Genomic DNA, 26,510 nt, shown 5'->3' on the forward strand with positions numbered 1-26,510 from the left:
TAACAGTTCAAGCAAAGCAATTTTGAGTAACACGTTTTTAACTTAATTTTTTCCTTCAGTCAGTATTTGCCATCTTCAGCAGTACTGAAGTAAAAAACTAAAATTAAAAACGCATTATTCACCAAGGCGGGCGGAAAGCCTGAGGTCAGGAGTTTGAGACCAGCGTGGCCAACATGGTGAAACCCCATCTCTACTAAAAATACAAAAATGAGCCAGGCAAGGTAGCTCAGGAGGCTGAGGCAGGAGAACTGTTTGAACCCGGAAGGTGGAGGTTGCAGTGAGCCAAGACTGCACCACTGCACTCCAGCCAGCATGACAGAGCAAGACTCCATCACACACACACACACACACACACACACACACACACACCAAAAAAATGCATTATTCAAAATTCACAGCTGGGTGCAGTGGCTCACGCCTATAATCCCAGCACTTTGAGAGGCCAAGGCAGGAGGATCACATGAGGCCAGAAGTTCGAGACCAGTCTGGTCAACACAGTGAAACCCATGTCTACTAAAAATAAAAAAAATCAGCCAGGTGTGGTGGTGCACATCTGTAATCCTAGTTCTTAGGGAGGCTGAGGCAAGAGAACTGCTTGAACCTGGGAGGCGGAGGGTTGCAATGAGCAGAGATCACACCACTGCACTCCAGCCTGGGGAACAGAATGAGACTCTGTCTCAAAAAAAAAAAAAAAAAATCACAAAAATAAGTAAGTATAAAAGAAATTCAAGTAACTGACTTTCTCAATGGTGTTTAAGTTTATAACATATATAATTCTGGAGTTTAAAAATTAAAACTTCACTGAGACTTCTGTGACACCTTGTACTGCTGAATGAGAGAAGGAATTATCCTGCTTTGTTTTGTAGTCCTAGATTTTTTTTCTGAGAATTAAACATACCTACCAATGTTAAATAAAGATATGATAAACCCATCTTTAAAGACCACAGAAGCCGAGTGCTTTAATGATCTTGAAATATAAACAGCACAGCTAGCATTCTAAATATTATTTTATTTTCAAACTTGTAAAATTTATAGCAACTGAGAAGATAACCTTGTGCAGTTCAAAATCAGTTCTATTTTTTGCTGTTGAAATAAAATATGCCCCAATACGTTTAAAGCCCTAACTCTACTCACTAAACAATTTCAATTTTAATACCTATACAAATATATATAAAAAGAATTTTTCAAAAATCAGAAACATCCAACTATAAAACCAAATTGTGACAATTCTTTATGAGGGCAAAACTTAAAACTTCAAGTCAGCTCCTAAAAATAAGAATGACATAATCTAATTTAATGAATACGTGGAAATTTTACAAGGATACCAGCTAAATTTTAACAAAGCTCTACTCAATACCCACTTTATCACTTCCCATCTTGGACTTTCTCTTATAATATGCTTTTGTTTCTGTGTTTAGGCTTAAGGAAGACCATTGTATCCAATATACACCAAACCAAGACTGTATTTACATTTGTAAAGTGGAGTCTTTGTATAATTATACTTTTTTGTATGTTACAAAACAATGTGATAGCTATAACAAAATAAGTTATAATTAGGAAAGATAACCTAATTACCTATACTAGGATCAATACGAAGAAGAGTTTAGCCTACACTATACCATTCATTCCAGGATAGGTACTTTATTACTTCTTTATATACACTATTTAAAAAACAAAATCAACCCTTTTATTCAGAGAAATCCCACAGAGTTTTGTCTAATTGTATAGTATTTGGCAAAAAGGGGGAAGTTACCTTTGGACTGACAAATGATACGTGCATTTTACTCTCTCTTTATAAAATAAGAAAATATGCAAAATATCATTTATATGAAATGTAATAAAACAGTCTGCATTCTCAAAATGTCCACTTACATCATTGAGAGATTTTCTATTTCAATTATTCAAGCTACTACTGTGTTCTTAAAACTTTCATACTTTCCCCTAAATTGCTCTCAAGTCTGTAACTTTAAAATTCCACATTCAAGGCTAAGAATTACAAGACTCTTATGATTGCTAAATAGATTTCAAAACATTACTACTATCTATGATGAAAAATGCTGCAGCAGGCAATAGGAAACAGTGATAAGTCCCAGACTGAATATTCAAAACTGGCAGAAGCAAAATGGCTTAGAGAGAAAACTGGCACCTACCCCTGAGATAATCAAAAAGGCGAATACATCAATAAATTGGTGACAATAGCTACCTCTGGGCTGGCTGGGAGTGAGGAAGAGACATCAGTGCCTTTTGAATGCCTTCTAGAAGGAAAACTGAATAGTTGATTGAATATACGCCTAAACTTCTAATTCTACAATGCAAGGCCAACCCTGGGTCTCAACTTGCAGGAACCTTTGAAATACATCATGGTGCTCTATCAGACCATTCTCTTTGACTGCATCTTACCCCAGACAAGAGAAAGTTGTCATTCTGAAGCCTCCTTTAACAAGTATATTTCTATTAATTAGATTTAGTTCTACCTCCTCTACATTTTGGCCCAGCTGAAAAAGCATGTGCCCATAATACAGCGTTTAAGTAACAGCAAATTAAAAAAACAAAAAAAAAAAACAAAAAAAAACCTTGAGACAGCATCTTGCTCTGTCTCCCAGGCTGGAATGCAGTGGCACAGCCTTAGCTGACTGCAACTCCGCCTTCCGGGCTCAAGCAATCCTATTGCCTCAGCCTCCTGAGCAGCTGGGACCACAGGTGTGTACCATCGTGCCCAGCCAATTTGTTGTGTTTTTATAGAGATGGGATTTCACTATGTTGCCCAGGATGGTCTCAAACTCCTGGACTCAAGCAATCTGCCCACCTCGGCCTCCCAAAGTGCTGGGATTACAGGCGTGAGCCACCACACCCAGCCCTCAATTATTTTTATCAAACTAATTCCCCTAAGAATTAAGTGTGCATCTTGTGCCAGGTTCTTTACTACATTATAACAGTAGGATTTACAACTTCATCCCCAAAACAAACAAAAATAAATGAAAAGAGCACAGAACAAGGGTCAACTTTAGATTCAGTGGCTGGCTTCGTCGAGCAACAGTGGCGGTGACTCGCAATTTGCAGTATCTCTGAATTCACTAACAGGTCAAAATGCAAATCTTTGTGAAGACCCTGACCATCACCCTGGAGGAGGAGCCCAGTGACACCACTGAGAATGTAAAGGCCAAGATTCAGGGTACAGAAAGTATGCCCCTGACCAGAAGAGGCGCGTTTCTGCAGGCAACCAGCTGGAAGATCACACTCTTTCTGATTACAACATCCAGAGTTAACTCTGCACCTGGACTCCACCTGAGGAATGGCTGTCAGTTCTTCAGTCTCCTATTCGCAGTGTCCAATAACGGCATTAACTCTGCACCGTAGCCATTTGTCCCAATTTAAATTTAGAAATGACCAGTTTCAGTGATAGCTGAACCTGCTCAAAATGTTAATAAAAGTTTTGTTGCACAGTAGCCAAAAAAAAAAAACAACAACAACAAAAAACAAAAAAAAAAACAAACCCACACATCCTTAACTTTTCCTTAAATAACAATTAACTCAACATGAACTATGAACTATGATGCAAGTTCCTTCACACTGGTCTCAACTTCTTCAGTAAAACAAGGCAGGTGGAATAATTTCTACAATAAATATCAACCAAAAAGGTTTTGAGCTACACAAGCATAGCCTTTGTATATGGCCTGCTGGTACACTCTTTCACCACTAGGGGATGTTCCAACATTAGGAAGGAAAAAAGGCTGAGTTACAAGACTTAATAAACAGAACTGTTGCAGTTATCCAAAGTGATCAAGAATGATTAAAGATGATAAATTATCTCAAAGAACTAAAAATAGAACTACTATTCGACCCAGCAATCCCATTACTAGGTATATATCCAAAGGAAAATAAATCGTTCTACAAAAGACACATGCACTCATATGTTCAGCATAGCACTATTCACAATAGCAAAAACATGGAATCAACCTAGGTGTTCATCAACAGTGAACTGCCCAAAGAAAATGTGGCACATATACACTATGGAATACTATGCAGCCATAAAAAAAATAAAATTATGTCCTTTGCAGCAACATGGATGCAGCTGGAGGCCATTATCTTAAGCATTCGAATTAATGCAGAAACACAAAACCAAATACTACATGTTCTCACTTATAAGTGGGATCTAAACATCGGATATACATGGACATAAAGATGGGGAAGAATGGACACTGGGGACGACTAGAGGAAGGAAGGGGTGGGGCCAGGGTGCCTACTGGGTACTCCACTCACTACCTGGTTGATGGGATTAATGATACCCCAAACCTTGGCATCACACAGTATCATCCATGTAACAAACCTGCACAGGAATCCCCTGAATCTAAAATGAAAGTTGAAATTTTAATGAGAATTTTTTTATTTTAGTACCAGCGGAGATCGTGGCATGGAAAGCAGGAATTGCCTTTGTAAAAGATGCCCTGCATTCACGTGTCTCAACAAAAAATTAAGATATGCAAAAAAACACAAAACAAATGATAATGGGGAGGACAGAGGCAGCTATATTAACACTCCCTTTACATTCTAGTCTAAAAAAAATTAGAATTTAGGGATCTTACAAAGTTGTAAAGCAAGGGAGAGAACAGTAACAAAGAGCAAATGAACCTATTACAGAACAAGACAATGTATTTAAAGTGCAAAATTAAGTTGTAAGACATTATTTGCCCATTAAACTGGTGGGGAAAAAAAAAACCTGACAAGGAGCAATCTTATATATTGGTCTTAGGAGTGAATCTGTACTATCTTTTTAAAAAACTAATTGACAAGACATTTACATTTTGTCTACGGCCATATCACTCTGAACGTGCCAGTCTCATCTGATCTCAGAAGATATTTAAATTTAAAACCTATATACTTTGATCCAACAATCCCAGTTTTTAAAATCTATGACATATATATATATATAGGTACATAGGTACAAAACATATATACTGCACACTGTTTGCAGCAGGGGGAAAAAACCTAGAATCTACCTGAACGTCCATGAATAGAAGAACAGATGAATAATTTATGGAATTAAGGAGAATAAGTTAAATCTATGTGTAGAGACCAAGATAGAGCTATATAATATATAAAAACAGGAAAAAAGGAGTATGTCTAATACACTATTTTTATAGCAACCAAATAACTCTGTGGATATGTGTTTTTAAAAGACCAAAGAGAAAGGTGTAAGATATACACCAAATTGTTAACATCATCTCATATTGCAAGGCAGAGGGTACCATTAACAGTTTCTTCAAATTCCTCTGCATCTTTAGACTTATGAAGTAGAGTATAAAAGTTTTGTGCTTTCTTTCCTTTAGGGGGTGATAGTACATATTTAAAGTAAAAACACTAGAACAAATAAAAGAGTTTTTTGGGTTTTAAGAGATGGGGTCTCACTCTGTCACCCAGGTTGGAAGACAGTGGCACCGTTACAGCTGACCACAACCTCGACTCCTGAGCTCAAGGGATGTTCCCTTGAGCAGGAAGGGGCTGCGGGCCTAATTAATTCCCCCAATTCCCCCATAAAGATGAGGTCTCTTCATCTTGCCAGGCTGGTCTCCAACACCTGGGCTCAAGGGATCCTCCCACCTTTGCGTCCTAAGCAGCTGGAAATCGGAGTATGTTAAAATAAGCAGAAAAGAAATTGTGTGACATGGGTATTTAATATAATAGGAATTGACAAATCAAGAGTTTCATTAACAGCTTGTGTAAACAAACCAAATGGATAAATGAGCCTAATTCCCCCAAACTAAAAATTATACTTTTAAGTTCAGAGTTAAGGTAAAGGGTTTTGTTGAGTAATACATAAATGTATGTATGTATTCCATTATAATGCAAATTAACAACTATTCATTTGAAACTGTAATGCTACTAATGAAAATCTCAAGTAACTGCTGACATTTCAGTCATCAATTTAAAGATGGTCTTTGAAATTTAAACATTCATGAATTCTCATTTTACCATATACCTGAAATCCAGACACTGCTGAGATGAAGCCTTACAGCTGCCGCCGGCGAGTGACTGCTGTGACGCAGCGCTCACTGTACATTCATGCTTCAAACTGGCCACACTGCTCAGACTGTGACCACTTCAGCGAAGTAATGTGCACTGTTGCTAAGACTATGTTGAGTTTAAATTACTAATGAAAGTATTTGAAAAGATTACACTGTAGTTGCATAATAAAACAAAAAGCAACATTCTGCATAGAAAGATGCTGAAATAGAGCAGCACAGTGGAGAGGAAAAGATAGGATGAGAAAAAGGGGAGGCTAGGGAATAGTATAGGAATAGGGAAGAGTAGAGAAGAAAAAAAGAAGAGTAGAAGAAAATTTTCCAGAGGTTATACTTCCAAGTCTTCAGTGTGTTAAAGAGATACATATAAACCTCAGAAAAGTTTGTTTCTTCTTATTAATAGCAAACCCAAAAATAATTTTTTTCATTACTTCAGTATGGTTCACTTCAGAATTACTCTACAATTTGAAACAAAGCAAAATTAGTTTTCCTCATGATCTACGCTACGGAATGACTCATATTTCACTCTTCCAGATTCTGATTTGAAAATCCAACCACAAAGAAGCACAAAATCACTAGGAAGTTATTCTGTACAAAGAGTACAATCCTGCAAATCTGTAACTGTAACTCATAGGTACTTGGGTCAACTTTAAGTTACATGAATTTGGGTTTTTCTACTTGAGTCCTTTGTCTAATCTGAAACCCACCCATGCTAACTCAGCACAGACAATACAAAGCCCATAACATTTACATCCAACAAATATTTCAAAAATACACTAATATAAGTTACTATTGAAGAAGTTAATTACCTTATTCATGGTACAACCATCAGAAAAATGTTAACTTTCTAACCTCTTATAATCGTCCTGTATGCCACTATTCATGATTTAAAACACACACACACACACACACACACACACACACTCCACAATCAATGTATTTAGGTACTATAACAACCATAATAGTGACATCTGTACGGGAATATTTAGTTTACACAACACTTTTATGGGCATTATGTATCTACTTACCAGAATACTGTCTTTCAAAACCAGGAAAAAATCATCTTTACTTAATCAAGATTAGTATTTTTCATTTTCCCCAGAAAGTCAAGCATGGGGTGACTTTACATGAAAAAGCCTCACCAACAAATCAAGGAATGACATGTAGGCAGCACCATCTTTCAAAGGACAAAATTCATTTAAAAACCAATTCTTGCTCCAAATGTACTTGAAATACATTTCTCCATAAGGAAAAGAGTGTCTAGGTTCCTAAGAGAGCCCACAAATGCCCATTTTACCTCCTACAACTCTGCTGTGCTGCAGTTCACATTACACTAGCCTGGGTTGCTGGGCGGGTAGCCAGGTTACCAAGCCTCCATTTCCTCTGCCCACTTCTTAATTATTAATATTCCTCAGGCTCTTCTCTTTGTAACAATCTCATCGAGGCGGCACTACTGGACCATCTCGATGGCAACTACCAATTCACATTTTCAGCACTGATCTCTCATGTGCTTCAGACCCACAGATTCAACTACATGTTTGCAGACAGCTCAAATTCCATAGGTTCATTTTTTCTTTCTTCCAAAAAATCTGCCCCACCACCCAGCCACCACCAATTCCCCATACTCCTTTAATAAGCATGATTTGCCTAAAAAGTCAAGCCAGGAATTTAGAAGTCACCTTTGAACTCTTCCTATCTCACACCTTCTATATCCAACCGGCCACTCATCTTATCATGACTACCCTTCTCAAATCCACCTCACCATGCCTATCTCCATCGGCTTTGCCTTGATTCAGGTCCTGAGCCCTCATCTCCCTCATTCAAGTCTGTATGCAGCCAGATACAACCATTTCTCTCTCTCCGTAAAATTTCAGTAGCTTCCCATTGTCTGTAGTAGCAATTCCCAAACTGCTAAAAGAGTACGTCTGTAGTAGCAATTCCTAAACTGCTAAAAGAGTACCTTTAAACTAAGTTTTTTGTTTGTTCAAAAAAATTAAGTTGAACTAGATTAAACAATATTAAGCAGGCCTCTCACTAGCAAGGTTTTGAAGTCTTACAACACACAACATGATGTATTTCCCTACCATGAGGAACTGGGGTGGAAGGGAGACCCAACTGGGTTTCAAGGTCAAAGTCAAAACTGATTGCAAGACATGTAAGATCCTACAGACTCTGGCCCTGCCTAGTTGTCAACACCATCTGCCATTCATCAATGGTTATCATTCACCCCTTACAAACCTTACATGTCATTCATTTAGAACACAATCTGTAATTCTTCAAAGAGCCCTACTGTTCCCTGACTCCAATTCTTTATATAGAATATTCCTTCTGCCAAGAACGCCCTTCTCTTAGTCTGGCTAAAGAGCTCCTACTTGCTCTTCCAGGACCAGCTCAGGCTACTAAGCTTTGATTGTCCCTTCCACCTCCTAGCAGAGGACTGCCCCCACCTTTCTCCCACCTCTGCAGGTATCAGAGCACTTGTCCAACAATATTGAACTTACAGACTAAAAACCTCAAAGGCTGGGAACCAGGCAAGCATCCAGCAGTGCAGCTGAATAAAGGAGACACGGCAAGACTGGGCGAAGTAGGGGTGGAATCCCTCTTCTTTTTCCGGGCAAAATTTGAAAACAAAGTAATTTTGTCTTTGGCATGCTCCCACATCTCATCCCTATTCCCCTTTCCCAGTTCTCCCAATATCCTGTGTTCCCAGGTCCCTTAGTGATCTCATGGAACTCTACACAACCTCCACCACAGCACTATGTTCTTCAGATCAACCCTCTTAACCAGGATCTTTCTGTTCAGAAGTTAATACATAAATTAGTGACAGCTTCTCATAGCTGTTAACCTAAGATGGATCGCTAAGAAACAAAATTTTAAAAGAAGTATGCAGAGAATATGGGGAGTGGACACTCTATCACACAGAAAGGCTGGCCCAGAAGAGTCTAGGAGTCTCTTCCTGACTGGGCCTCCCAGAAGTGTTTCCACTTCACTTCATTCATTCCTACAGATTCGCTGCAGTGAGCGCCACAGGTAGAGACAGAGCTGGGCCAGCGCTACAATCCTACAGATCATCCATTTTCTTGGGTTGAATACCTCTGTGTATTTGTTTTAGTTTGAGACCACTTATGGTTAATTCCTCAGCAGACAGAAAGTTCTCACCAACATGTTCACCAATGAACTTAAAACAGTGTCTTCACTCTAGCCAAGCAGTTCCCTGAAATCAAACCCCAACAACTGCTTGACTAGAAAATGGTAAATGAAATCAGAAAACCAAGATGTTGTCAAGTATCCCAATATTTCAAATAACTCTGTAAATATTAAATTAGCATTTATAGCAATAATCATTCTGGTTTATTGCCAATTTGATTTCATAAAAAGTCACTTGTTAGAATGGTATTGCCTACCATGTACCAACTAGTGGTCTAAATGCTGGCGGTTACAAGATTAAATTTCCAACCTTAAGGAATCACATCTAGTAGGCTAGACAAATAAGTAAGCAAACAAATATCAAACAAAATGGTGAGCAATGGCAGCAGGGAGAAAGAGAGGAGAACCAAGAACAGAAAAGACTTCAGAAAAAAACTATCCCTTTATCTAAGACCTGAAGGATGTAAAGCTGATCAAGCAAACAAGCAGTAAGAGGAAAAATATGAGGGGAAAAAATAGAGAGATGAAACCCAAGCAGGGGAACTGCCATATGCAGAAGTACTATAGTGAGAGATCCTAAAAAATGCCAGGAACACAAGTTATTTAAACTGACTGGTGCACAGGGTGATGGCCTTTGAGGAATAATTACAAATGGAAGTTTAGAAAGACAGGACAGGATCAGATTATAATGAAGGGTCTTGTTAGACATGATAAACAATAGAGATTATCTTGTAGGTGATGGAGATTCTGAACTTTTCTCACATGAAAGAGATCCTAGGCCAGGCCAAGGAGCCACATTCCTAAAGAATACAACATGAATGGTATCCTCTGGACTTGTGCAGTGCAACAGCACAGTGTTCACCTGCTGGAGTGTGTATGTGTGACAGAGCAGAACTCATGCACCGATGTCTCCCCAGCATCCAGCCCTGTGTGTGGCATGTACAGGAACTACAACACTACTGAATAGTTAGATGTACCAACTCAGTCCTAAGGGCGTAACCAAGAGGCCCTAACCACGCCCCATTCCTTGCTACCTATAAAATCACAACTCTTATGCAGTACAATAACTTATCATTGCCACAACTATTAAGGGAATACGAAGAATGGTGATTCACTATGGGCTGCACCAGAGATGAGAAAGGATTGGGGGAGGGGGTACTCTTTAAGATGCTTCTGAATCTGACTAAATTAAGGAGCTTATTCTATTCTTTTCACCAAACACTGAACAGAAAACCATGGGTTAGCTTAAAATTATTCTTCAACTAACTCTAAGGCAGTGCTGACAACTATGAAAAGTACATTTTCATATCAAAAAGACCCATTAAATATTTCAACTAAGAGTTTGCTAGGTTAGTCTAGTCTTTCAAGTAAGTAAGTGCTACAGACAAAATTATGTCATTTGCCTGTTGTACTTTACATTTTACTTAGTATACTAATCTACTTATTATAATTAGCATTCAATAGGTTTCTATCTTTTGTGCTTAGGAAAATAAGAAACATAAACATTAAAAAAAGGAGAAACAAAGAAACTACAGATGAAAATTGTAAATGAGCTTAGAAAACTGGTGGCTTAAGAAGCTAAGGCATGATCTAGATATGAATGAAAAATATATAAGGAACAAGTGACTAGGATTCCATGTTTAAAGAAATCTAAAGGTCACAAAATTGAAATATAATTCAGTCTTCTTTAAAAAAAAAGTAGAAATATTTGACTAATCAGAATTTTTAAATGAAAATAAGGCATATAAAGTCCTATAAAATAAACATAATTACAGATAGATTTAAATTTTATAATGTGGTCAGAGATAGAGACATCAGGTAACAGTAACATAGAAGATGGGAGAGAAAGCAGACTGCAAACACACCAGAGACACAAAGTGAAAAACTAAAATATACATAAAATGTGTATCGGAGATACACGAGGTTAACATCTTGAGCTTTTGAGGATGTTGCGACTAAAGATACAAAATCACGGAGTGTTTTCGACATAAAAAGCCTGAATACAACATTATTGCCTGCCGTTCCAGTTAACAAAAAACCAAAAAGCAATCATCAATCACATCCCCCGCACACACATCTGACTTGTTTTGGGTATCTTCAATGTTACTAAGCTAACAAATAATAAGTTACCCTTCACTCAGACTGGTATCCTTACAATTCTCTAAGGTACCCTTTATCACCTCTATCTGGCAAATAAAAAAGCTCACAGAGGTTCAGTGACTTACTTAATCCGGACTACAGGACTGGTATGTGACACAGCTGTAATTCAAAATCACGACGGCTCTGGAGCCTACGTTTTTATCCCATACACCACGCCCTCTCCCGGGACATAGGAGTGTTCAGGTTTTAGCCACCATCATGTTTTTACACACTCATATTTTCTTACTGTGCTATCCCCAGAGTAATATTTAAGTTCAGATACTTTAAATTTTGTGGAATCCATTAATAATTTATATAGCTCTTTTAAAACAATGCAGATCTTGCTAGCAGTAAGGAATAAATTTATTCTTTAAAAAAACAAAACAAAAACACTCAAAGTAGTTGAGTATCCCCACAGAATGATAGAAAGTACCAATAATCTCCTAATATTCTCAACTTTATGACCTAGCCTTTTAATTATACTAGATCTTTTTGTGGCATAACCTTAGGGAGATAGCAGACGTTCATAAATACCTAAGTTATTTCTCCATTATTCACACTGTGGAGTCCTATCATATATGCACTTAATTAAACCAATTCAACTACTTATACTCTGGGGAGAAGCAACAGAGAAAAATAATTTAAATAATGATGATAGTATGCCTGCCTTTACATCCCTGTCCCAGAGTAAGCATGAAATGAAGACTATAAATCTGCTATGCTCAGTCAATCTAAAGACCCATTCACCTGTCAAAACAGGTCTCACACAGCTGATGAGGATTCCAGTTCACCAAAAAAGGGACCTCTCTAAAACTACAGGAAAACTGACAGCTGGAATTGAAAGACAGACTCTCAGTTTCCAACCAGTTTTCAAACTGGTGCCTTTTTAAAAGACTTTTTCCAAGAGTAATTTTGACTTCATAGGATTTTTATCTGAGAATTTAAGCCCAAAGGCCCCATGAACGGTGGTTTCACTTTATTCAGCTCTTTAGATCAATCAGAAAAAATTCAGGACCTAAAACACTTGTCTTTTATATCAAAATAAGTAACTAAAATATATTTCATCCTCTTTCACAAAAGGGGGGGAAAAAACAGCAACAGGGATGCTATAAAGAATATAAAGAAGCCACCCTTAGACACATATGTGGGAGCAATTCCATGACTCATTTTAAACAAACTAAATATAGTTTGTTTTAAGAAGTCTGTCAAGCAAGTAAAGGCAACCCTTAAAAGTTAGCTCTCACTGGAAAAAAAAAAAACACAAGAGTTTTGAGATGTGCCATTACTACAGAGTACAAAATTAAAGCAAGGGTGAAAGGAATACCCAAGGTAGAGAAAGGATCTGAGGTTCTAACCCCACATCCTTTACACTGTCACTTACTTCACTTTCCTCTTCTATAAAAAGGAACTAATCTAAATAATCCATGATCTCTCCGCATTATTTTCCAGTCTCACACCTCTTTATTTCAATGTTCAACTCCTTTGTGAAAAAAATAAGAAAAACTCACTGAGCTAGAACCATCTTTCACCTTACCATCCAACATCAGTTACAAGTATTTTTACTTAAAACTTGAGAAAGATTCTATAGACATCAGCAATTTCCAGACCACGTAATTAGGAAATTCTACTTTACATAGTTAACTCACTTTTTCTGGAAATTTAATTTCTTATCTAACTAGTCTCTAAGTGTCAATTGATCATTTAAAACCAAGATCCACAGGGAGTAAGTGTAAGAATCAACAAAAAAGACAAAATTCTGATTAACAGATTAATTTCGTGGTCTTGACGTTTACTATTCGAGTTAATGTTCTACCCTCTCAGACTCCAGCAAAGGCTCCAATATGGGCCTGTGGGTCTAAGATGTTAACAGATACGGTATTGGCATAGTTCCCTCTAGAGAATCGTTTTATGAAAACTTTTCAGCAATCCCCATCCTCAAACAACTTTCCTCAGTGTCAGAAATTTATTTGGACAGTTCTCTCCTTTATTCCATTTTTCTCCCCCTTTTTTTTTTTTTTTTTTGAGACGGAGTCTTGCTCTTTCGCCCAGGCTGGAGTGCAGTGGCGCGATCTAGGCTCACTGCAAGCTCTGCCTCCCGGGTTCACGCCATTCTCCTGCCTCAGCCTCCTGAGTAGCTGGGACTACAGGCGCCGCCACCACGCCCAGCTAATTTTTTGTATTTTTAGTAGAGATGGGGTTTCACCGTGGTCTCGATCTCCTGACCTTGTGATCCGCCCACCTCAGCCTCCTAAAATGCTGGGATTACAGGCGTGAGCTACTGCACCCAGCCCATTAAGTAATTTTTTAAACTATCATAACAGTGATCATTTTTTCCAATTACCATTTACTCATGTCATCTCATTTTACCTCTATTTTTTACCTTACTAATACAAATTATTTTTGGTTCTGTTTTAAGACAAAGTCTCGCTTTGTCACTCAGGCTGGTCTCAAACTCCTGCCCTCAAGCCATCCTCCTGCCTTGGCCTCCCAAAGCACTGGGACGAGTCACTGTGCATAACCTACTAACACAAATGGTTTTAACTCCTTTTACAATCACTAATTATCTAGTGATAACTGATTAACTTCAGGACCTTCTTCTACTTTACAAATATCTACTTTTCTACAGATTAGTTTGAGCCCAGGACTTTTTCATTTTTTTAAACCTAAATCTTAAAAAAAATTATGCGCCAGAAATCTGAATCTCTATTTCTCTACTGTCAAAATATGATGATCGACAAAACTCAAACAAGAACCTAACAATCTCCTTGCTTCTTGCATGCTATCTGAACATAAGAGGTTAATTAGAACATGGTTTTGGCTGGGCAAGGTGCCTCATGTCTGTAATTCCAACACTTTGGGAGGCTGAGGCATGAGGATCGCTTGAGGCCAGGAGTTCTGAGACAAGCTTGGGCAACAAACTGAGATACAATCTCTACAAAAAAATTTTAAAGGCCGGGCGTGGTGGCTCACGCCTGTAATCCCAGCACTCTAGAAGGCTGAGGCGGGCAGATCACAAGGTCAGGAGTTCAAGACCAGACTGGCCAACATGGTGAAACCCTGTCTCCACTAAAGATACAAAAAATTAGCCAGGCATGGCAGTGGGCACCTGTAATCCCAGCTACTCGGGAAGCTGAGGCAGCAGAATCGCTTGAACCGGGGAGGTGGAGGTTGCAGTGAGCAGAGATCTTGCCACTGCACTCCAGCCTGGACGACAGTAGGAGACTCAGTCTAAGGAAAAAAAAAAAAAATTTTTTTTTAAATTAGCCAGACACGATGGCACACACCTGTTGTCCCAGCAGGTGGGTCGCCTGAGGCCAGGAAGTTGAGGCTGCAGTGCGCCATGATCGTGCCACTACACTCTAGCCTGAGTGACAGAGCGAGACTCTTTCTCTAGAGAAAAAAAAAAAAAAAAAAAAAAAAAGGATGGGTTGCAGTGATTAATGCCTGTAACCCTAACACTCTGGGAGGCCAAGGCAGGCGGACTGCATGAGTTGAGGAGTTTGAGACCAGCCTGGGCAATGTGGTGAAAACCCACCTCTACAAAAAAAAAAAAAAAAAAAAAAAAGCTGGGTGTGCTGGTGCACACCTGTGGTCCCAGCTACCCTGGAAGCTGAGGCGGGAGGAATGCTTGAGCCCAGAAGGTCAAGGCTGCAGTGAGCCATGACAGAATCACTGCACTCCAGCCTGGGAGACACAGTAAGACCCTATCTCAAAAAAACTCAGCATGGTTTTGACGACTACAGATTTACTCTCTCCATAGGCAAATTAGCTTCATTTTCACAAAAACTATGTTCCAAAACCAAGGCTAAATCCCATCAGCTACCTCTTGGATCCAGATGAGATATGGTATATTCAGAATACATTTCATCACTAAGATTCTGGTGATATATCAGAAATGACATCTTAACAGGTATCAGACACTAGATCACGTTCTTTTAGTACGCAACTGTGAACTGTTTTAATTGTTTTCTTTGATGGGTGATAAGCTGCCAACTCCTATTCCATTTATCATCCATTCAAATATAAGGTCTCCCACTTGATACTTACATAGTTAGTTTAGGTCACCAAATATACAGCACACAGAATCCACTTTGGATAAACCACATTATCAAGCTCATTTTGAAATCCTATTTCTGTCTTCAAGATTTTCGAAATTATAAACCACTTTGCTGTCATTCACAAGTATGAAGTTCTTATTTCTACCATCACTCAGACTGAGAAAAAAGACAGAATAAAGACAAAGTTCCACAGGACGTCCCCATCACTGCTCACTGTCATGAGTTTGACCACTGAGTAGGCTGTATATCTATAGTAATATGATCTAGTGCCTATCTCCTAAGATTACTATTTATCTTAGGAATAAAGCATATTCATATTCTAAAACCTCACATTCACAGTAGTTACAAAACCACCACGTTATGCAAGCATAGTCTGATTCAGTATATGGAACGGAAGAAGGAAAGAAACCATTATGTGCCAGGAAGAGTGCTCCTTTCTTTACATATGGTCTCAACTAATTCTCAACACTTTCAGGTATCAGTATTCTTCTTTGTTAATTAAAAAAAAAAAAATGAAAGAAGTTAAGCAACTTACAGTATAAGCAATTTTGAAGACAGACAGAAACCTAGCTCTATGTTAATGTGCTTAACATAAAGGTTTCTGTCTCTGGGTTTATGAGGTTAGTTGTACGTGACTAGGCAACATAACATCTCTGAACCTCAGTTTCCTCATCTATAAAATGGAGTTGAAGTGAAATAATTCATGTAAGGTGTTTAATTCAGAGCCTACTATATAGTAAGCTCACTCAATAACTATTAGCATTGGTCAAACTCGAACTGCTAGTTAAGAAAATCAGAAGTCAAACTCCGGTCTGATTTCCAAGTCCATGCTCTTTCCACTACAACATGCTATAGTTGCCAATACACACTTCTTACCCACACAAGAATCCACACTTAACATATGACATAGATGGGAAACTGCTATTACCTAAATGAGGTTAACTATCAAGATCTAACTAAACCAGGCCAGGCGCGGTGGCTCACACCTGTAATTCCAGCACTTTGGGAGGCCGAGGTGGGTGAATCACCTGAGGTCAGGAGTTCAAGGCCAGCCTGGCCAATATGGTAAAACCCTGTCTCTACTAAAAATACAAAAATTAGCCGGGCAGGATAGCGGGTGCCTGTAATCCCAGCTACTCAGGAGGCTGAGGCATAAGAATCGCTTGTACCCGGGAGGCGGGGGGTACTGTGAGCTGAGATCACGCCATTGCACTACAGCCTGGGTGACAGAGCAAGACTCCATCTCCAGGAAAAAAAAAAAAAGATCTAACGAAACCAGCAGAAGTATTTTAGCTCTAATATCTCATAAGACACCGTTTAGAAAACTCCTCATAAGATACCGTTTAGACCTTCAGGTATACAGAGTTTTGTTCCAAATTCCATGAAACTAGTTTCCTACCTATGTAGGAATTTATCCTGTTTATCTCAAACCAGTTGTAAATCAGAATTTTAATTACCAAAGGTCCCTCTAAAAAGCTTACTTAGGTGACCTGAACAAAATGTCCCCTGGGGCAGGTACGGTGGCTCATGCCTATAATCCCAGCACTTTAGGAGGCCAAGACGGGAGAATCACTTGAGACTAAGAGCTCAACATCAGCCCCAGCAGCAAAGAGAGAACCCATCTCCACAAAAAATTTAAAAAACGAGTTGGGCATGGTGGCTTGCGCTTGTAGTCCCACCTACTTGGGAGGCTGGCAGGAGGATCACTTGAGCCTGAGAGGTAAGGCTGCAGTGAGCCAGGATCGTACCACTGCACTCGAGCCTTGGTAACAGAGTGAGACCCCATCAGAAAAAAGGAAAGAAAGAGACAGAGAGAAAAAAACGAAAAGGAAAGAAAGGAAGCAAAAGAAAAGAGAAGAAGAGGGGAGGAAGGAAGGAGAAATGGGCCTTCCTACAACAATCTGAACGCTGCATCAACTTGAAGCTTGTCAATTTTGCTTTCAAGATCAACTGCTACTTAATATTTTGTATTTAACTGTACCACTTTTAAATTAAAGCAACCGCCAAGCTCTGTGGCTCACGCCTGTAATACCAGCACTTTGGGAGGCCTAGGCAAGAGGATCACCGGAAGTCAGTAGTTCGAGACCAGCCTGGCCAACATGGTGAAATCCTGTTTCTACTAAAAATACAAAAAATTAGCTGGGTGTGGTGGCACATACCTGTAATCCCAGCTACTTGGGAGGCTGTGGCAAGAGAATCGCTTGAACCCAGGAGGCAGAGGTTACAGTGAGCTGAGTTCACACCACTGCACTCCAGCCTGGGTAACAGAGCAAGATGCCATCTCAAAAAAAAAAAAAAAAAAAAAAAATTTAAAGTAACCAAATAGTGTCACCTTTACCACCCAATCCTCTGACCAAAGCCAGGCATTGTTGTTCTAACAAGGCTCAAAAATCTCACTTAATTATTTCACTCTCTGCCTGATCTAATGGTAGGATAATGCAAATCAAAGATAGTAGCGTAAGTTATGTTCTACAACAATCATTAATAATAGGTTTACTATTTCAAACAACTTCCAAGTACTGATTTGCCTTAAAGGGGGTTGCAAACCAGGATGAGATGCCCATACACACTGATTTTTGCTAACTGTAGTCTATTCAGCAAAGCAACAAACCTCTAGCGAAAAGAATGCCACATATATTCCAGTGAAACAAAATTAATACACGTGCCTTGGTAAAGAGGCTGAGTTCTAAGCAAAGATAGAGCACTGTTCATGATGTACTCACCCTTCAAAGGAATCAAATCGAAACACTTTCATTTTAGCAACGAAACTTTTAAAAGGCTTTATTTTGCAATAATTTTTCAAGTCCCTGCATTTCTTAGATTCTTTAAATTCTAACTTCCTGCCTCATAGATCTAAAATAGCCATGACATACCTAGGTATGCGCTACTCATTTAGTTAGAATAGTGCAGAGGAACACAAGTCTGTTTCTAGGGGTACAACTCCATACCCATTCATTTTGAACTAATATAACCACTAAATATAGCTCTAAGACACTGATGATTAAAAGCGGTTAATTATGTGAGTGATTCATACCTTCTATGTCCAAACACCAAGATTCAGGGATGTCTGTCAGATCTATGGGAAGAGGGGACAATAAACACCTGTCACAAAGCTTTTTTCCAAACCGGGAAGCCCCCAGCTGAGTTCCTGCCAATCCCAACCCGATTCCCTCCCCTTCATCCCTACCCCTCACCTCCCCAAAAAAGCTAGAGGTCATACTTCCACCAGAACCTGACTTTGTCAAGGGAATGGAGAGACAGGCCATAACGAGAGTGGCCACCAGAGCACTGCTAGGGGAAAGGGCCCTGGGTTCTTCTAGTCCGCACTGCCACAGGGTCCGAATGGGAGGCCTCAGGCAAGTCCGAAGGCACTTTCCCCCACGGGACTCACTCATTTTATCTGTGAACGCGGAGATGGCAAGCAGCTCCACACTCCACGGCTGAGGACGAGCTGGGCTCCCGCACAGACCCACCGAGGGCCCTGCCAGCACCCCACCGCCTCTGCCCGCAGGACCTCCAGCTCCCCCAGCACTTTCCGCAGGGCCGACGACCAACCACCCCGCGCCCGGCCCCCACGCTCGCCCCCCCCAGGTCTTCGCCCACCGCGTGGGCTCCCGCCCTGGCCTCACCTGTCCCCGACACTCCAAGTCCCCGCGATGCCCAACTCCGGCCCAAGAAGGCTGGCCGCTACCTCGCCCGGTACCCGCCGCCCCGACACCACCATTCGCCTCCTCGACCTCCCCCGTGGCCGCCGCCCACCCGCCCCTCGCCCCGCTCACCGGGGCCGCTCACTGGCCGCCGCCGCGCCGCCTCCTCCGCGGCCTCCCTCGCGACCGGACCAGTCCCAGGGGCCGCGGGGGGACCCGGCCGCCGCTGTCGCCGCCGCCGCCTCGCCTCAGCCCAGCCCCATCGCCCTCGGCCGGCGCCGCGCGCTGCGGCTCAGGGTGAGGGAAGGAGGCGCCGCGGCGGGGCCGGGCCGGCCCTGGGACCTCCGCGCTCTCCTCCTCCTCCGCGCCCGCGGCGGCGGCGTGCAGCCGGGCAGGCGAGAACAAGGGAGGGCGACGGGAGGCGGGCAGGGGAGGGGGGCGGTCTGCACTCCGAAACGGCCCCCCGCCGCCAGCGACGTAGCGAACCCCCCTCCCCTCCGCGGCGGCGCCCGATCACGCTGCGGGGAGAGCCGGCGGGCAGGCGGGGGAGCGCGCGCGGGCTCAGGACTCCCGCGCCGGATGTGAGGTCACGTGGTGGCTTCATCCCCGCGCGGAGGGCGGAGGGCGGAGGGGCGCGGGCGACGTCAGGAGGCGGGGAGGGGGCGGGGCGATTCCTAGGCCCCGCCCACCCATCGCCTTTGCCACCCTCCAGCGGGCGAAAGAAAGAGGCAGGTAAGGGGAGGCCGTCCAAAAACGCCAGGTGTCAGGCCAGGGTGGCTAATGGAGGGCGGCTTTTCTGGTGAGATGAAACGGGACGGCAAATCCCACTTCATCCCCTTTCGGCTATGACAACATCATAGTCCAAACTCCCATTTTATAAAGAAGGAAACTGAGGCTCACTGACTAGACAGACGTTGCCCAGAGTCGTGCATGGAGGAAGCTTGTGCTGGAATGGTGGCGAGGAAACCGGAGCCCAGCTCCCAATGCAAGGCTCTTCCATTCCCTTAGCCACCCCCGCCCCCGCCAAAACAAACAAAACACTGTCATTCGCACATGACCACGGACTCTGCGCGCCGGCCGCAGGCGGAGGACGGGGAGGAGCGCGCACGAGAAAGCTCCCACGCGCCCGCGGCTCGCCTCCGACGGGAAGGCGCCTCTTCCGACCGTCCTGGATTAAATACTTCCTACCGCAGAAGACTTATCTCGGGGTAGGGCCGCAGCCGGATTTCCAAATCGCGGGTTTGATTTTCGCGGCGTCCACTCCGCGACGCGCGCAGGGAGCGCGCCCGGCCACCTGCAGCCTCGGGCTGCGGCCATCTTTCCGCCTGGGGCCACCTGGCCTGAGCCCTTGGTGCCCGGCCCGCTCCGTGACTGTTCTTCTTGCCGCTACTTACAGAACTCAGCCGCCTCAGCGTCTTAGAGTAGGGGACGGCATGCACGCGGACCCTGCCCGCCACACCTGCAGAGCAGGGAGCACTTAGCCCTGGACACTTACCGGGGCCGCCACCCCTGGTCCACGCACGTGATGACATCTCACCTGGGGCAGCACACCGCCCCGAGTCTGCGACACTGATAACACCCCCCGGGGGCAGGAAAGCGCCACAGCCACCCCTGGTCCCCTAGATTGTGTGAGGCTGGCATTTCTGCGCGCCTCTTGGCGTGGACAGCACGCTGGACCGAGATGGAGCCACAGCTTTCTCTTCCCAAACCCTGGCCTCACCGTTTTGTTTCATACCTCACCGTTTGTTTCAAACCTCGTGGTGTTGAAATGATTAAATGAGATAAGGGGTGTGGTAGTGTTGGGCAAACCGCAAGAAAGCGGTCTGGGTGGGGTCAGGCCCTAAAATCCTCCTCCCCCACCTCCCTGGCTTCCTTGCCTGGCTGTTTCCTTTCAGCCTTTAAACAGGCTGGCCTCTCCAAGTCCTAAAAACAAAATTATCAAGCCAACCTCCTCCTGTAGTGCCCCCTCGAACTAGCTTCCAAGTGTTGCATGCGGACCTCAAACAGTGGTCTTCCCTGGCTGCCTCTGCTTCCTCATTTCTCAACGCTTGGCATTCTGGCTTCTCCTCCCCGACTCTGACCCTTCTTCACCCTGCTCAGGCAAGAGTAACTCATGACTTTCATTTTGCCAAACTTTGCAGGCATTCCTCAGGCCTTATCTCTCTGGTTCTTTCTGCTACATATGACACCTTGTGATGGCTCTCACCTTCTGGAATCTCTCTATTACCTTGGTTTCAGAAGAGTGAACCCTCTCAATTATCACATGAAGGTAAGTAAAGCCTCTGCCTCCCTTGGTAGCATCCACTTGTGAATCTGCACCTTAAATTCAGGATTCCACTCTGCCAACAGCTTTTCTCACTTCACTCATTCTTCTGGGATAGCCTGCATCCTCATGGATGCAGCTCCCAAATTAGCAATTTCCAACCCAGACTCCTTCCACAAAATTGAGAACCAAATATCCCACTGCCTACCAGGCAGCTCTAGCTAGATACCACAGAGACACCCCAAACTGGACATTTCCAAAACTGAACTCATTTTCTGCTTTCATAGCTGCCCCTCCCTCAGTTGTTGGCACACCATCTCCACAGTCATCAGAATTAGAAAGATGGGAATGAGTGAGTCATTCTTAATTCAGCCTTCTGCCTTACCAAATCACCAAGTCCTATCTATTTCACCTCCTTAATAAGCCTCAAATTCCTACGGTGGGCCGGGCACAGTGGCTCATGCCTGTAATCCCAGCACTTTGGGAGGCCGAGGCTGGTGGATCACAAGGTTAGGAGTTCAAGACCAGCCCGACCAACATGGTGAAACCTCATTTCTACTAACAATACAAAATTAGCTGGGCATGGTGGCACATGCCTGTAATCCCAGCTACTTGGGAGGCTGAGGCAGGAGAATCGCTTGAACCTGGGAGATGGAGGTTGCAGTGGGCTGAGATCGCGCCATTGCACTCCAGCCTGGCTAACAAGCAAAACCGCATCTAAAAAAAAAAAAAACATTCCTACGGTGGTTCCCACTGGCATCCACCCTTTCCAGCCTGAACTGTTAGACAAATTCAGCCTTCAGAATGAACTACAGTGCACTCCATTTAAAATTCTGGCTGCAGTGTATACCTCCAAGCTACCCAGCATGAACCTGTCACCTCATTTGGGCTTTTAAAAAATCACAGAGAGCCCCAGAATTCGAGGTGCAGCCAAAGTAAGACAACGTGCAGCCAGGCAAGGGAAAGCTCTAGGAAAAAGAGAAGAGCAGTTGGATGTTCCAAAACCTTTTCTGTTACAGATGTTCTGAGAATGGTGAAAAAAGAATTTGGACACTGGCTTTAGAGGAAGTGCTGAGTCACCAGGAAAGGCTTGAGCATGTTTACAGGTTGAAGGAAAAGAAGGTGCAAAAAAAAAAAAGGAGAAACTCAAGATAGGGGAGAGAAAGGCAGTGGAACAGTCTAGGGAAGTTCTGGAAGGCTTGCTGGTTCTCAAGTCATGATGATTCTGGGTCCAAGTCCACTGCTTCCTTCCTCTGATCCTACTCACTGTAAGGGCCAACCCTGATTGCAGCTGCATGGAGATAACAGTCATGCTAGTAAGGTCTGACTTCACTTCTCACAAAGGCTATGTCGCATCTCCTCCATCCTCAAAACCCCCATCTTTGAGTGCGCTTCCCTCTCACTATCCCCTTACCTCCTATTTCACTAAGAAAACCTACACCATCAAGAGGCAACATCCTCATCTTCGTGTCCGTAAATCTGCCCATCATCCTACATCAGCCCCAGGGTCTCTTTTCCCACTCCAGAGGGGCAAAGCCTCCTCCTAACAGTGCTGGCTCTCCACAGAAATGACCACTGTTAGGCCAACTCCCGGGGCTAGGCCTCCCCAGAATATTACTGTTGCCAACTCCGGAGGACACTTTGCAGGCCTTGTCTTTCTAGTTCTCTCAGCAGCATGCATCTCCTACTCTTGAGACACTCTGCTGTTAGTTTTGATAACATACCTGTTTTGGAATTCCTCCTCCCTGTTTCTCTCTGTCCACTCTGTCTCAACCTCCCCAGGTGCTTCCTGTGTCCTGCTTCTAAATGTTGCTGTTCCCCAGGGCTTAACCTAGGACCCATTCCTGTGTCTACACAAGGTTTGTTGTTTTTTTGTTTGTTTGTTTTTAATTTGACATCTCTTGACCATACAAGAGTTGTGGACGGGCTTCAGAAGGATCTATAAGCTCCTTAAACTTGGATGCAAATACTTTTAAAGGAAGAAGTGGAGCTTTTAGCAGCTTCCCAGAGGTGTCTGGGTCCCCCAAAAAAGATAAGAGGACTAAACCACATGCTCTCCCCTGGTGGCCTCATCTACCATGGCTATAGCTGTCATCTGCATATACTTTAATAACTGTCAACTGAGGCTGGGCGTGGTGGCTCATACCTTTAATCCCAGCACCTTGGGAGGCCAAGGCGGGCGGATCACCTGAGGTCAGGAGTTTGAGACCAGCCTGGCCAACATGGTGAAACCCCATCTCCACTAAACATACAAAAATTAGCTGGACGTGGTATTGTGCACCTGTAATCCCAGCTACTTGGGAGGCTGAGGCAGGAGAATCACTTGAACCCAGGAGGTGGAGGCTACAGTGAGCTGAGATGGCACCATTGCACTCCAGCCTTGTTGACAGAGCAAGACTCTGTCTCAAAAACAAAAACAAAAACAAAAAACAAAATTGTCAACCATATGCCTGCAGCCCAGGCCTCTCCTCAGAGTCCCGTGGCCATTCCTCCCTATTGTTTTCACACGGTGTTTCACCGGCGCCAGATAAGTTCACTTATCCCAGACTCAACTCCTGCCTTTCTTCCCCAAACCAGCTCCTCTCCTGGGCCTCCTGACCTTAGCAAAGATGCTCTCTCCCAAACAACTGCTGAAGCCCAAAACCTGGGAGTCATTTTTTACACCTCCTTCTTCCCCACCCCATCCAATCCAACACCAAGTCCATTTCAAATCCTTCCCCATCACTCCGTCTTCACTGCCACTAGAATAATGCATGCCCCCTCCATCTCTCACCTGGCACTAGTGCATTCGCTCCCAGCGGGTCTCTCTGCTTTTACTCTTGCCCACCTTCAGTGCATTCTTGCACAGCAGCCAGAGTATTAGTTTATGTGACTTCAAGCAGAGCTACTAATAAAAGCGTTCACTTGCTTCCCATCTTACTTAGAATACTAGATGAACTTCTTGGGTCCACAAAGTCCAGTGCAGGATGTGACCTGCCCACCACTTCCCCCTTCACTGGCACTCCTCTGCCCTCCCTGTCTTCTCACCACAGACCCCTTCCCCAAGTTACTCCACCTCCACTAGGCCTTCTTTCAATTCCTCAGACGCACCAACTTCTTTCCTGCCTCAGGGTCTTTGTACCATCTGTTCTTTCCCTTCCATTTTTTTTCTTGCCTGACTAACTTATAAGTTCAACTTGGGGCTTAAATCCACATACAGTTGTCCCTCGATATCCACAGGGAATTGGTTTCAAAACCTCTGTGGATACCAAAATCCAAAAATACTCAAGTTTCTTGGATTAAAGGGTATAGTATTTGCATATAACCTATATACATCCTCCTGTGTACTTTTTTTTTTTTTTTTTTTTGAGACAGAGTCTTATTCGGTCACCCAGGCTGGAGTGCAATGGCAAGATCTCGGCTCAGTGCAACCTCCGCCTCCCGGGTTCAAGCATTTCTCCTGCTTCAGCCTCCTGAGTAGCTGGGATTACAGGTGCCCACCACCACGCCTGGCTAATTTTTTGTATTTTTAGTAGAGACGGGGTTTCACCATGTTGGCCAGGCTGGTCTTAAACTACTGACCTCAGGTAATCCACCTGTTTCAGCCTCCCAAACTGCTGGGATTACTGGCATGAGCCATGACAACCCATCATCTACACTTTAAATCATCACTCGATTACTTATAATACAATGTAAATGCTATGCAAATACATTTTTATTTATAGTATTTTTATTGTGTTGTTTTTGTAAGTATCTTGCATGATATGTAAGATTGAAAAAATAACGATTGTTTGTTTTTGTAAATATGAGAAGGACTTTTGGGATTATGGGAAACGGGTGCATAAAAATATCCTTCTCACCTGGGCACAGTGGCAGGTGCCTGTAGTCCCAGCTACTTGGGAGGCTGAGGTGGGAGGATTTCTAGGATTGCCTAAGCCCAGGAGTTTGAGTCTACAGTGAGCTATGATTGTGGCACTGCACTCCAGCCTGGGCAACATAGTGAGATCTCAGCTCTCAGAAAAAAAAAAATCCCCCATCCCCACCCAAACCATCTCTTTGTGATGCTTCTGGTAAGGAATAAGTCAGTTTGGTTTATCACTATAGACCCAGCACTAGATGAAGCCTGGCATGTGACAGACACTCGAATGTTTGCACCTGATGGCTGACTGAATGAATTTACAATCTCAGATATCATCTCTAAATGCCTTCCCTGACTCCCAGGCTAAGAATCCCTCTTTAGCTGAGTGTGGCGGCTCACCCCTGTAATCCCAACATTTTGGGAGGCCGAGGCAGGTGGATCAGTTGAGGTCAGGAGTTTAGACCAGCCTGACCAACATGATGAAACCCTGTCTTTACCAAAAATACAAAAATTAGCCAGGCGTGGTGGCAGGCACCTATAAGCCCAGCCACTCCGGAGGCTGAGGTGGGAGAATCGCTTGAATGCAGAGGTGGAGGTTTGCAGTGAGCCAAGATCGCGCCACTGCACTCCAGCCTGGCAATAGAGCAAGACTCCATCTCAAAAAATAAAACAAAAAGAATCCCTCTTTAGCGCATATTTGTCTCACTGCATTTACAACCTTGAATAAATACCTATTTAGTGTTTGTGTTTTCCGTGAGTCTACCTTATTCGTGTTTTTTTCCTAAGGTTCTAAATACTTTCATGTGTTCTCTCATTTAATCATCACAACAATGCCAACACTAAAAATAGTAGTTACTATTCTTTTCATTTTTATAGATGAAGAAACGGAAGAAACTTTACATATATTATCTCATTTAATCTTTGTAACAATTCTAGGAAGGAGGTACTATTACTATTTCTGCTTACAGATGAAATTGAGGAAAGCTTAAAAATCCCATTTTACAGAATGGAAGATATGTTCAATAACTCACCCAAAAGCACAGCCAGGATTCGAACCCAGACACTTTGCTCCAGAGCCAAACTCTTGACCAGTATAACCAAATGAAGCCAGAGTGATTCACCGCCTCACATCCAAACTCTGGATTATCTGTTTAAGCACCCAGGCTTCCACCTCCTCATGAGCCGGGACCTTCCTCAGCCACATCTGGATCCTCAGCCCCTCACAGCACACAGCGGTAGTCAGAAAGTATGCTGAGTACGTGGAGAACAAGATAGCATTGATTTTCACAGCCACGATGTCAGACTAGCAATGGAATTGTTTTGATTCTCCTTTTATAGAGAAGAAAAATGAGATTCACAACTTCACACGAGGGAGTGTCTTGTCTAACAATCTCTGAC

The 26,510-nt window shown here is 42.9% G+C and overlaps 1 protein-coding gene and 1 long non-coding RNA gene across 9 annotated transcripts in view; one reads left to right on the forward strand and one right to left on the reverse strand.

The window, feature by feature from the left end:
- The window catches only part of ATP13A3 (ATPase 13A3), an 86,209-nt gene extending 66,616 nt beyond the window's left edge, over positions 1–19,593 (reverse strand). For 6 of the 7 annotated variants that reach the window (XR_005241956.2, XM_038003081.2, XM_038003084.2 and 3 more), the window contains exons 1-2: positions 19,144–19,593; positions 18,399–18,440 (exon numbers count right to left, since the gene is read on the reverse strand). The gene's annotated coding sequence lies outside the window, so the exon portion shown is untranslated. Of the gene's footprint in view, positions 1–18,398; positions 18,441–18,993; positions 19,014–19,143 lie in introns of those variants that run through there. The other variant, XM_038003078.2, reaches the window with a different exon arrangement.
- A 65-nt stretch (positions 19,594–19,658) lies between these two features.
- On the forward strand, positions 19,659–26,007 carry LOC103241944 (uncharacterized). 2 transcript variants are annotated; one of them, XR_012095616.1, is made up of 2 exons: positions 19,659–19,743; positions 21,153–26,007. It is a non-coding gene; the product is annotated as an uncharacterized lncRNA (long non-coding RNA). The 2 variants fall into 2 exon arrangements; XR_012095617.1 differs by having other exon boundaries at positions 19,700–20,219.
- The last annotated feature ends 503 nt before the right edge of the window (positions 26,008–26,510 follow it).

Source organism: Chlorocebus sabaeus, chromosome 15 (genome assembly GCF_047675955.1).
Source record: "Chlorocebus sabaeus isolate Y175 chromosome 15, mChlSab1.0.hap1, whole genome shotgun sequence".
Classification (NCBI taxonomy): Eukaryota; Metazoa; Chordata; class Mammalia; order Primates; family Cercopithecidae; genus Chlorocebus; species Chlorocebus sabaeus.